Below are 13,153 nucleotides of genomic sequence, written 5' to 3'. Positions count from 1 at the left end.
CATGGAATGATGATTTATTTATTCCTTCTTCTAGAAAGGATTTAAGGTGACTTATAAGGCTATATGAAACTCAAGATAGCACAAATTAAAAGTGGAGTGAAAGAAGAAAGGAAAACAAGCATAAGAATGTAAAACAGAGTCAAGAATAAGGCAAAAAACCGCAGTAGTTTTGACTATGGTTTTATGACACTTGTGTATTACTGATTGATTGGAGAGAAAATTCAGGGTTACGGAAATTTTATGCGGGTATTTCATGCAAACCAGAGGTCTTCCTTACTGCAGGTGGCAGTTCAGAGTGAGCAGAGTATGTTGGACAGTGAATATTAAATACGCTTTAAATGTCACTGTGTTTTGGTGGGAAAAAAGTGGAGAACTGCTGCCCTTTTAACCCACACACTGATTTATGTGGGCATAAGTATGGCTCCAAGTTTCTAGGAGCAGAAAAAGATTCGGTCTGTCACTCAATTCAGGAGAAAGATTCAAGAGGCTTACGTTTTTAGAAACACCAAGAATTTATCTAAATAAGGTAAAATATTTACATATTAAAACAGACATGATCAAGCCAATGTTTAAAGTAAAATATATTTGGCAATTTTGTGTGAGTCTATGAATCTTGTCCTAGTATTTTTTTAATAGATTGTTTTAAGTGAGATTAGCTAGTTTCATTCCTTTCACTCTTCCAATTTAGTGATGAATTTAACCTGAATTTCAACTTAGGTCAAAATTAACTGAATCAATCTAACTGGGAAATAAGTTTTTGATTAGGAGGAAGAAGTTCAGAGACAGAACTTCTTAATGTTCTTTGATCTTTAAATACTCAAAATACAAAATACAACTCAAAATACAAATACTCAAAATATAGTTGGAGACCTTGGGCTCCGTACTGCACACCATATTAAACCCAGCTTGTATAAGTGAACAAGCTTGCAAACTCATTGCTATTACCTAGCAGTACTGAAAAAGAACATAAATGTAGTAATTAAAATTTTGCTAAGTATCTTTACTGATATCGTCATAAATTAACATGTTGAGTCAGGGACAATCATTTCGCTCTTTTTTAAAAAAAATTCTGTTGTTAAAAAATAAGGTAAATAAATGATAATTTTTTAAGGCACAGTGAAAAAACAAAGAAAATACTCAAAGCTTTTGTTTTTGTAGTTTTTTACTATAAACATATATGCTAGTTTGAGGTAGTTATTTCAAGAAAAAATTATAAATCGTACACATACCACATCAGGTACACAGGATGACATTGAGGACAAATGGACAATAAACAGGCTTGCAGGCTATGAAGCAAATATTATTAGGAAGTTAAAGAGGGTCAGGGCATCTCGATGGCTCAGTCAGTCAAGTGGCCAACTCTTGGTTTTGGCTTAGGTCATCGTCTCAGTGTTGTGAGATTGAGCCTTGCGTCAGGCTCCAAGCTCAGCATGTAGTCTACTTGAGATTCTCTCTCCCTCTCCCTCTCCCTCTGCCTCTTCTGCTTCTCTCTCTCTCTCAAATAAATAAATAAAAAGTGTTAAAAAGAAAAGAAGTTAAAGAGGTTAGGCATTAAATAAACTGAGTAATGTACCAGAGAAGTTGAGAATGTCCTGTAAGTATAATCATGTGACTTATTTTGTCTGATTCGTTCACTTAGCATAATGCCTTTGAGAGATATACATGTTGTTGCCTTTATCAGTAGTTTGCTTTTTCCTTGCATGCAATGTGATGGTATGATTGCATTACAAAGTTGTTTTGTCATTTGTTGATGGAAATTTGAGGTTTTAAGTTTTTGACTATTATGAATAAGGCTATCATGAATATTTGTGAATAGACCTCTAAGTGGGCATATGTTTTCATTTTTCTTGGGGAAATATCTAAATAATGTAATTGCTAGATCATAGAGTGGGTATATGTTTAACTTTGTAGGAAACTACCACTTTTTGTTTTCACTAGCAATGTGTGGGATTTCAAGTTGCTTCTCATCTTTACTAGCTTGGGTATTGATAGTCTTTTTAATTTAATCCAATTAAAAATATTTTATTTATTTATTTGAGAGAGAGAGAGGAGAACACAAGTGGGTGAAGGGGCAGAGGAGGAAGGAGAAGCATACTCTCTACTGAGCAGGGAGCTTGTTGCAGGGCTGGATCCCAGGACCTGGGATAAGGACCTGAGCTGAAGGCAGATGCCCAACCGACTAAGCCACCCAGGCTCCCCTGTTGTCTTTTTAATTTTAGTCATTCTAGTAGGTGTATAGTAGTATATATTGTGGCTTTAATTTGCATTTCTCTAGTGACTGATGATATTGAACATTTTTCATGTGCTTAATTACCACTTATTTATCTTCTTTGGTGAAGTGTCTTTTCGTTTTTTTTTTTTTTTTTTTTAAGAGTTTATTTACTTATTCATGAGAGGCATACACAGCAAGGCAGAAACATAGGCAGAGGGAGAAGCAGGCTCCCTGCGGAAAGCCCGATGAGGGACTCAATCCCAGGACCGTGGGATCTTGTCCAGAGCCAAAGGCAGACACAACCACTGAGCCACCCAGGCGCCCATGAAGTGTCTTTTCAAATGTTTTGTCCATTTTGAGAAATTGAGTTGGATTCTTCATATTTTCTGTATATAAGACTTTTATCATATATGAGTTTTAAAAATACTGTGATCAGTCTATGGCTTACCTTTTCATTTTCCTAACACTGTCTTTTAAAGAGCAACAGTTTTAAATTTTGCTGAAGTCCAATTTCTCAGTATTTTCTTTTATGGATCATGCTTTTGGTGTTGCGCTTTAGAAACCTTTGCTTAACCCAAGGTTACAAAGGTTTTCTCCTATGTTTTCTTTAAGAAGTTTGATAGCTTTGTCTTATCTTGAGCTCTATGATCTATTTCAAGTAAATTTTCATATATGGTGTAAAGAAAGGGTTGAGGTTCCTGTTTTATGTAGGATGTCCAATTATTTCAGTACCATTGTTGAAAAAACTGTCTTTCCTCCAGTGCACTATGTTGGCACCTTTGTTGAAAATAAATTGTCCATGTTAATCTTGTGTCTAATATTTGAGGATTTAAGAAAACATAATCATCATATTATTATGCCCAATAAAATTAACAGTAACTCTTTAATATCAAATAACCTGTCTGTCCAATTTTAATTGTTTAAAAATGTATTTTTATAGTAGGATTTTAGAATCAGAATTCAGGTTTGACACATATGGTTGTTAATAACATATCTTTTAATTTGTAATAGCTTTCCCTCTTTTCTGTATTATCTATGAGTTGAAGAAACTAAGTCATTTTGTCTTACAGTATTTCTCACATTCTGGATTTGGGTGATTGCAGCATTTGATGTCGCTTAACACATTCCTCTTTCCAATGAGGTGGTTGTTAGATCTGCACAAGGCTCGATTAGATTTAGTTTTAACTCTTTTGGCAAGAATGCTGTATAGATGATGTGGTGTACTTCCTATTGTGTCATGTCAGGAAGCATGGGGTCTGGATTTTGTCACTTTTGGTGATGTTAAGTTTGATCAGCATGTTTAGCCTCTGTAAGCCTGATTCTCAAAGTTCACCATTAATCCTTCATCTAATAATTTTAGCTTTTATTGATGATCATTTTCTAGATCTATTATTTTTTTTAAAGGGTAGTAAATGGTGATTTTAGCTTCTGTAATTCTTTAGGTTTATTGGTTGAGATTATTCTATAAAGAATTTTAGAATATTCCTCTCAAGTATAGTTCATGACAGAAAAATCAGGGAAATACTTGATTATTTCCAATTCTTTATCAATTTTCAGAGGAATAGGATGGTGTCCTATCAACTTTGAAAGGTGGCTAGTGAGTTTTTGTTTTTTGAGCTGATTTTTATATACGTTTTTATGTATTGCAATCTATTCTTTTGATCCCCAAATTTTCCACTTTTGGCCAGTGAGAATCCCTTTAAATTGGATCCTGAACCTCTTGACAAATCCAAGTGGTTTTTGTGTTCTAGCATAAGAAGATGTTTTAGGCTGATTTTATATATTTCCTGACCCAGATCTTCAACCAGTCTTCCTATTGAGTGGCCTAGGTCCTTTTAGTGGGAAATAGTATTTAGGGAACACAGTTTATGCACAGGGTTGCTATTGCCACTGCCACTGTCTATTTATTTATTTATTTAATATTTTATTTATTCACTCATGAGGGTCATAGAAAAAAGCAGAGACACAGGCAGAGGGAGAGGCAGACACCCCATAGAGAGCCTGATGTAGGACTCTATCCCCAGACCCCAGGATCAGGCCCTGAGACAAAGGCAGAAGCCCAACCACTGAGCCACTCAGGCATCCCTGCCTTTTTATTTTGTGAACAGAGCTAGGAAATAGATATTTTTGGGGAAGAGAGAAATATATAAATAAGATCATACTGATAATTTCAATTCAGTATAAGATCACAGGTTTTCATGTAAATTTTCTGATTTTATTTGTATCTCTTTTTTTTATGCTAGAATTCTTATTTCCTAATAGCATGAATTATTTGCTTTATCTTAATGTGTATATGTACATACATAAATTTATATGTGTATGAATGTGTACATATATGTAGTAAGAATTTATAAGACTATAATACATGTATTTAATAAGAATACTAAATGCAGTTTAAGATTACTTTGCCATTCTTTTTGTCTTAGAGGATATCCCTGTAGGGATTAGAGTAAAAATATTGTGTTTTAAAGTTACTTGAAATCAATTGCAATGAATTGCTTTGGGCATACATTAGTTTTTATTTTTGGAGTAGATATCTAGAAGTGAGATTGCTGTACCCACTTCCCTTCTGGTAACCATCTGTTTGTTCTCTATAGTTAAGAGTATGTTTCTTGGTTTGTTTCTCTTTCTTTCTTTTTTTTTTCTTTGCTTGTTTGTTATTTTTCTTAACTTCCACATGTGAGTGAAATCACATGGTAGTTGTCTTTCTTTGACTGACTTATTTCACTTAGCATTATACTCTCTAGCTCCATCCACATTGTTGCAAATAGTAAGATTCTGTTCTTTTTGATGGCTGAATAATATTCTGATGTGTGTAGGTGTGTGTGTGTACACCTTCTTTATCCATTCATCTGTTGATGGACAATTGGCCTGTTTCCAGAATTTGGCTACTGTAAATAATGCTGCAGTAAACATGGGAATGCATGTGTCCCTTTGAATTAGTTGGGTAAAATGAAGTTTTTTTGGTAAATACCCAGTAGTGAGATTACTGGATTGTAGAGTAGGCCTATTTTTAACTTTCTGAGGAAACTTTATATTGTTTTTCATAGTGATTCCACCAGTTTGAATTCCTACCAACTGCACAAGGGTTCCTTTTTCTCTACATCCTTGCCAACACTTGTTGTTTCTTGTATTTTTGATGTTAGCCATTTTGACAGGTGTGAGGTGACATCTCATTGTGGTCTTGATTTGTATTTCCCTGATGATGAGGGATGTTGAACATTTTTTCATGTGTCTGTTGGCCATCTGTATGTCTTCTGCCTGTTTTTAAATTGGATTTTCTTTTGTGTGTGTATTGAGTTATATCAGTTCTTTATTTTGGATACTAATCCTTTATCAGATATGTCATTTGCAAACATTTTAACCCATTCCATAGGTTGCCTTTTAGCTTTGTTGATGGCTTTCTTTGCTATGCAGGAACTTTTTATTTTGATGTAGTCCTAGTAGTTTATTTTTGCTTTTTGTTTCCTGTGCGTTAGGAGACATATCTAGAACAATGTTGCTACGGCCAATATCAGAGAAATTATTGCTTGTGCTCTTTGCAAGGATTTTTATGGTTTCAAGTCTCACATTAAGGTGTTTAATTCATTTTGAGTTAATTTTTGTGTATGGTATAAAAAATTGGCTCAGTTACATTCTTTTGCATGTAGCTGTCCAGTTTTCTCACTATTTGTCAAAGAGACTCTTTTTCCCATTGGATTTTCTTTCCTGCTTTGTTGAAGACTAACTGACTGTATAATTGTGGTTTTATTTCTGGATTTTCTATTCTGTTCCATTGATCTATGTACCTATTTTTGTGCCAGTACCATATTGTTTTGATTACTACAGCTTTGCAATATAAATTGAAGTCTGGAATTGTGATACTTCCAGTTTTGTTTTCTTTTTTCTTTTTCAAGATTACTTTGGCTATTCAGGGTCTTTTGTGGCTCCATACAAATTTTAGGATTGTTAGTTCTATGAAACATGCCATTGGTATTTTGATAGGGATAGTATTAAATGTATAGATTGTTTTGGGTGGTATAGACATTTTAATAATATCTGTTCTTCCAACCCATGGGCATGGAATGTCTTTCCATTTCTTTGTGTCATCTTGAATTTCTTTCATCAGTGTTTTTTAAAAAAGATATTATTTATTTATTTATATTTATTTATTTATTTGAAAGAGAGAGATAAAAAAGATTTTATTTATATTAATTAATTAATTAATCAATTTGAAAGATGGAGAGAGAGAGAGAGAGAGGGAGAGAGAGAGAATGAACAGAGGGAGAGGGAGAAGCAGACTCCCTGCTGAGCAGGAAGCCCAACATGGAGCTCAATCCCAGAACCCTGGGATCATGATCTGAGCTGAAGAATGATGCTTAACTGACTGAGTGACCCAGGTGCCCTCATCAGTGTTTATATTATAGTTTTCAGAGTACAGGTCTTCCACCTCTTTTTCACCTAACTTTATCCTAGATATTCTATTGTTTTTGGTGCAATTGTAAATGGAGTGGTTTTCTTTCTTTTGTCTTTTTTTTGTGTACTTTTTTATTGGAGTTTGATGGAGTGTTTTTTTTTAAATTTCTCTTTCTGCTGCATCATTATTGGCATATAGGAATGCAACAGATTTCTACACATTGATTCTGTAGTTATGACTTTACTGAATCATTTATCAGTTCTAGTAGTTTTTTGGTGGAGTCTTTCGAGTTTTCTTTCCTTTTTCTTCGGGTTTTCTTTATAGAGTATCATGTCATCTGCAAATAGTGAAAGTTTTTCTTCTTCCTTAGTGATTTGAGTGCCTTTTATGTCTTTCTGTTATCTGATTGCTGAGGCTAAGACTTCCAGTACTATGCTAAATAGTAATAGTGAGAGTGCACATCCCTATCTTGTTCTTGACCTCTCAGTTTTTCCCCATCAAGGTTGATGTTAGTGGTGGATTTTTCATAGATAGCCTTTATTATGTCAAGGTATGTTTCCTTTAGACCTACTTTGTTGAGAGTTTTTGTCATGAATAGATGTACTTTTCAAATGCTTTTTCTGCATCTATTGATCATATGGTTCTTATCCTTTCTTTTATTAATGTGGTATATCATGTTGATTGATTTATGAGTATTGAACCACCCTTGCATCCCAAGAATAAATCACACTTGATTGTAGTGTATGCTTTTTAAAATGTGTTGTTGGATACGGTTTGCTAGTTTTTGTTGAAGATTTTTCCATCTATGTTCATCAGAGATATCAGCCTGTAGTTCTCTCTGTTTTTTTTTTTTTTTTTTTTTTTTTTGTGGTGTCTTTATCTGGTTTTGATATGGCCTCATAGAATGAATTTGGAAGTTTTCCTTCATTTTCTATGTTTTAGAATAGTTTGAGAAGAATAGGTATAACTCTTTAAATATTTGGTAAAATTTGCCTGTGAAAGCATCTAGTCCTGGAGTCGTTTGTTGGAAGTGTTTTGATTACTGATTACATTTTGTTACTGTTAATTGGTCTGTTCAGATTTTCTATTCTTCCTGCTTAAGTTTGGTAGATTTTATGTTTCTAGGAATTTATCCATTTCTTCTGGGTTGTCTAATTTGTTGGCATTTAATTTTTCATAATATTCTGTTACAATTGTCTGAATTTCTGTGTTGTTGGTTGTTACTTCTCCTCTTTGATTTTTTAAAATCTTTTTTATTTATTTATTTATGATAGTCACACACAGAGAGAGAGAGAGAGAGGCAGAGATATGGGCAGAGGGAGAAGCAGGCACCATGCACCAGGAGCCCCATGTGGGACTCGATCCCGGGTCTCCAGGATCGCGCTCTGGGCCAAAGGCAGGCGCTAAACCGCTGCGCCACCCAGGGATCCCCCTCCTCTTTGATTTGTGATTTGAGTCCTCTCTCTTTTCTCTTTCTCTCTCTCTTTCTCTCTTTCTCTCTCTCTCTCTCTCTCTCTCTTTTTGAAGGTCTGGCTAGTGGTTAATCATTTTTGTTGATCTTGAAAAGAACCAGCTCCTAGTTTTGTTGATCTGTTCTATTGTTTTATTTATTTACTTATTTTAGTTTCCATATCATTTATTTCTGCCCTAATCTTTATTATTTCCTTCCTTCTGCTGGCATTTGGTTTTGTTTGTTCTTTTCTAGTTCCCTTTTAGGTGTAAGGTTAGGTTGTTTGAGATTTTTCATATTTCTTGAGATAGGCCTGTATGGCTATAAAATTCCCTCTTAGAATGCTTTTTGCTGCATCCTTAAGATTTTGGACCATTGTGTTTTCATTTTCATGTGTTTCCATGTACATTTTAACTTCTTCTTTGATTTCCTGGTTGATCCATTCTTTGTTTAGTAGCATGTTATTTACTCCATGTATTTGTGCCAGACTTTTTCTTACGGTTGATTTCTAGTTTCATAGCATTGTGGTCAGGAAACATAATAGTATGACTGATCTTTTTGAATTGGTTGAGATTTGTTTTGTGGGACTAATATGTGATCCATTCTGAAGGATGTTACATGTGTAATTGAGAAGAATGTGTATTCTGCTGTTTTAGGATGGAATGTTCTGAATATATCTGTTAAATCCATCTGGCCCAGTGTGTCATTGAAAGCCATCATTTCAAAAAAAAAAAAAAAGCCATCATTTCCTTGTTGATTTTCTGTTTGGATGATCTGTCCATTGACATAAGTGAGATATAAAGTGCCCTACTATTGTTATATTAATATCAATTATTTCCTTTATGTTTGTTATTAATTGTTTTATAGATTTGGGTGCTCCCATGTTGGGTACATAAATATTTACAATTGCTATGTCTTCTTGTTGGATTGCCCCCTTTATTATTATATCATGTCTTTCCTTCTTTGTCTCTTGTTACAGTCTTTGTTTTAAAGTCTATTTTGTCTGATGTAAGTATTACTATCCTGGCTTTCTTTTGACATCCATTTGCATGGCAAAATCCTTTAAGTATAGGCTATCAGCGTTACAAACTAGTGATTCAGCATTTTTTCTTTCCTTCACTCTGCTGGGTGTCTCGCAGTTCCCTCGGCTAGGTGGGGTGGGCTTAGTCATAGACAGTTAGAAGTGGCATGTGATCGTGCTAATCCTGCCCTACCATCCCTGTGTTTCTGTAGTCTCAAAGGGTCTTTACAGGGATATCTCCCTTTGATCCTAGATCTATTCATGCCCTACATCTTAATACTCTAATCAAAGGATGAGTAGACAGGAATTTCAGGGTTCTGGCACTTTTAGGGAAAATTATTTACTACTGAGATGTGTATAGGCTCTTGCCCTTTTATTTTTTTAAAGATTTTATTTATTTATTCATGAAAGAGAAAGAGACAGAGAGAGAGAGAGAGAGGCAGAGACACAGGCAGAGGGAGAAGCAGGCTCCATGCAAGGAGCCTGATGTGGGACTCGATTCCGGGTCTGCAGGATCAGGCCCTAGACTGAAGGCGGCGCTAAACCGCTGAGCCACCCAGGCTGCCCTCTTGCCCTTTCTTAATTTGCTCAAGATTTCACTATATTTCTTTCTTTGTAATTTGGGGTACTGACAAGTTTCCTTGAGTATAATGGTTTTAACTTAATTTTTTTTTCTCTTCTATTAGTTTTGATGGAAGGAAGTGATATAAACATTCATTTACTCTACCATATAGTATAAGAAATCCTATGAGTTGGTAGGATGATGATAATTCTCTTAGAGATCTTTATAGGGTACAGAGATAAGGAAGCATTACTTATTTCTGTTATGATGTGTGTGTGTGTGTGTGTGTGAGTGATATAGAGAGGATTGTTTGAGTTGAAGTTGAATGATGAATAAGTATTTGTCAAGAGGCTGTTGGAGAGGGGCACTTTAGGCAGAGGGAGCAGAGTGAATAAAAGTTTAGAGGCATAAACCAGTATGATCCATTCAGAGAATTTCAAATTGTCTAGCATGGACGGCATACAGGGAAGAGGAGGATCAAAGGGGGTGAGAAAGCTAGAGACATAGGACAGACCAAATTGCCTTCAGTCATTCAGTGAAATCTGAATTTTATTGTGTCCAAATGGAGAATCATTGAAAGTTTCAAGCAGGGATTTAGTGTAACATTATCTTATTTTATATAGATCACTTAAGGAATAATATGAAGGATGAATTGGAGGTTGTCAAAAACCAGAAGGGAGACCAGTTAGGGTATCATTATGAAGTCTAAATCACTTTAAAGAGGGTATGAGAGCGGCCTGGGTAGCTCAGCGGTTTAGCACTGCCTTCAGCCCAGGGCCTGATCCTGGAGACCCGGGATGGAGTCCCATGTCGGACTCCCTGCATGGAGCCTGCTTCTCCCTTTGCCTGTGTCTCTGCCTCTCTCTCTCTCTCCCTCTGTGTCTCTCATTAATAAATAAATAAAATCTTTTAAAAAAATAAAGAGGGTATGAACTGAGGAAGTAGTAATGGAAATGGAGAAGACATGGACAATACAAGAGGAGTTAGGGCAATAGAAGCAATATGATTTTTTTTTCACTAATCTGTTATGAAGAGAGAGGCAGAGTGAAAGAAAAATATTCTAGGATGATGCTCATGGTTCTGGGTTGGGTGTGCAGCTGTATGATGTTCATTAATCTAGATCAGAACTGAAGTGATGGCAGCAGATTTTGGGTAAAAGATCATAATTTCAGTTTTGAGGTGCCTGTCAGATGGCCCAGTGGTCAATTTGGGAGCTCTGAAGCTTAGGTGGGAGACCTGTACTGTAGAATCTGAGGTTCTAAGTTGAACTGAAAGAGATTACTTAGAGAAAGCAATATAACGTGAGTAATGAGTACGATGTAAGGAATTGAACTTTAGGGTAAGACCCCTTCTTAACAGGAAGTAGTAGATAAGCTGGAGCCAGCAAAAGATATTGGGAAAGAATGCCAGAAGGGTAGAAAGTGGTGTTTTAAAGCCAGAGAAGAAAGCCTTTTATGTCTTATAGAGAGAATACTGACCAGATGGGAGAAATAGTTAAATAGGGTTAGTAGATATATAGGCAGAATTCCTGGGGAAAAAAATTAAAAGTAGTGGTAAAATAGTGAATTTGGTTGGTTAAATTGAAAGATTCTGGCACAGACTTTTAAAAACTCTTTTAAAAGGAATATGGAAAAGTGGAAATATGGAGGCGAGGAAGGACCTGAAGTTTTAAAAACAGTTATATACTCTTGGTTTCCCAAGTGTATTGATAGATACATAGAAAAATGAATATAGTGTTTTCAAAGACTTTAGTCTCATTTTCTTTATTCTGGTAAGCAGGCTGTTATTTATTTCTAGCTAATCAGAGAATATAGAAGAAATGGGGATTTTTTTAGCTTCAAAATGATGTTGATAAGAATTTTACTTTTTTTACTATTCTTTCTGTTCTCTGCCTTTCAAAAATAACATACCTTAGGGGAATTCATATATATTTGAGCTGTCTTATAATATGGAGTGGAACCAACCCACAGGCCCACTGGATTTACAGCAACAAAAGCCACTGTCACTTTCAAGGTGTATATGAAGGGCATGTTACTTCTGCCCTGGTTGCTTAAACTTGATGCCTTATAGCTGAAGGTTATTCTTATTCTGGGTGATTCAATGAAAGCTTCTCTGAGGTCTCATGTATTAGATTATCTTCTTAGATTTCAATTGGGCTAATTTAGTTCTTCGGCTTTTTAAATAATATGTAGGTAACCTTCATGCTGGGCTTATATGAGATGGGATCTCACAGTGTTTCAGTTCTGTTATAATTTTTATATGGTACAAAATGTCCTTAAGTTGAAAGGCATTGCTATATAGGATAACCATGGGGCATTTCTGTCCTTTCTCCTTAGCTGCAATTTTGAAAATGTGTGCCATTGTGAAATATAGGGTGAGCTTTTAGTGTGAACTGGCATTTAAAAAATAACATGAAAGATGTATTATCAGGAGAGGGGTAGTGAGGTCTTCATGTAAACTTTTTATATACAATGTTACTTTCCAGTTAAGTTAGAAGTTGAATTATAACTTTTTGCTTTTTTATTTTTTTTTAAATTTTGGAGGGAGATTAAACTTGACTAGCCATTCACAGTAAGAGGGACATAGCATAAGACCTAAATATAAGTGAAATGTTTTCCTTTGTTTTACTTCACATTAGTTAAGGCAATCTTTTGACTTTTAAAAAAAGATTTAATTTATTTATTCATGAGAGACACAGAGAGAGAGAGAGAGAGAGAGAGAGAGGCAGAGATGTAGGCAGAGGGAGAAACAGGCTCCATGCAGGGATCCCGATGTGGGATTCGATCCCAGGACCTAGCAGGATCATGCCCTGAGTCAAAGGTAGGTGCTCAAGTGCTGAGCCACCCAGGTGTCCCTCTTTTGGCTTTTTAAAACCATTTTTGCAGCCCTCATCTAGGTTGTGTGTGCAGGGAAGTTTTATTTTGGTTAGTATGGCTAGAGTAAGCAATTATTTCAATTTAATTTAATTTTGCTTGGGTGTTCTCATAAAGAATCCATAAAACTCATAATTTTTTTGAGGAAGCACTCAATTTGATAATTTTTCAAAGAATGTCAATAAGATTATAGAGGTTTATTAAAGAGAACTTCAGATGCTTAAAGTTTGAATTATAACATGCTAAAGATACTTACTTTTTAAGTTTGAAATATAAATTGTCTTGTTCTGTTGAAACCCAGAGTTCTTGGAAGCTAAGGAAATAAAAAGTGCACACTCTTAAGGATCCCAAATGTAGTGCATTTAACAACTGTAGATCTAACCCTGGAGTATACCTTTTGTTTGTTTGTTTGTTTGTTTATTTATTTATTTACTATTTATTTATTTATTTATTTATTTATTTATATTTTAAAGATTTTATTTATTCATGAGAGAGACAGAGAGAGAGAGAGGGGCAGAGACGCAGGCAGAGGGAGAAGCAGGCTCCATGCAGGGAGCCGGACGTGGGACCAATCCCAGGTCTCCAGGATCAGGCCCTTGGCTGAAGGTGGCGCCAAACCGCTGAGCCACCTGGGTTGCC

General features: G+C 35.3%; 1 protein-coding gene across 6 annotated transcripts in view; it reads left to right on the top strand.

The window, feature by feature from the left end:
• Positions 1-13,153, top strand: part of CTNNA3 (catenin alpha 3) — a 1,674,060-nt gene that overhangs the window by 22,339 nt on the left and 1,638,568 nt on the right. The gene's annotated exons all lie outside the window — the stretch shown is intronic.

Source organism: Vulpes vulpes, chromosome 4, assembly GCF_048418805.1.
Source record: "Vulpes vulpes isolate BD-2025 chromosome 4, VulVul3, whole genome shotgun sequence".
NCBI classification, from domain to species: Eukaryota; Metazoa; Chordata; class Mammalia; order Carnivora; family Canidae; genus Vulpes; species Vulpes vulpes.
This window is presented reverse-complemented; position numbering and strand designations above follow the sequence as displayed.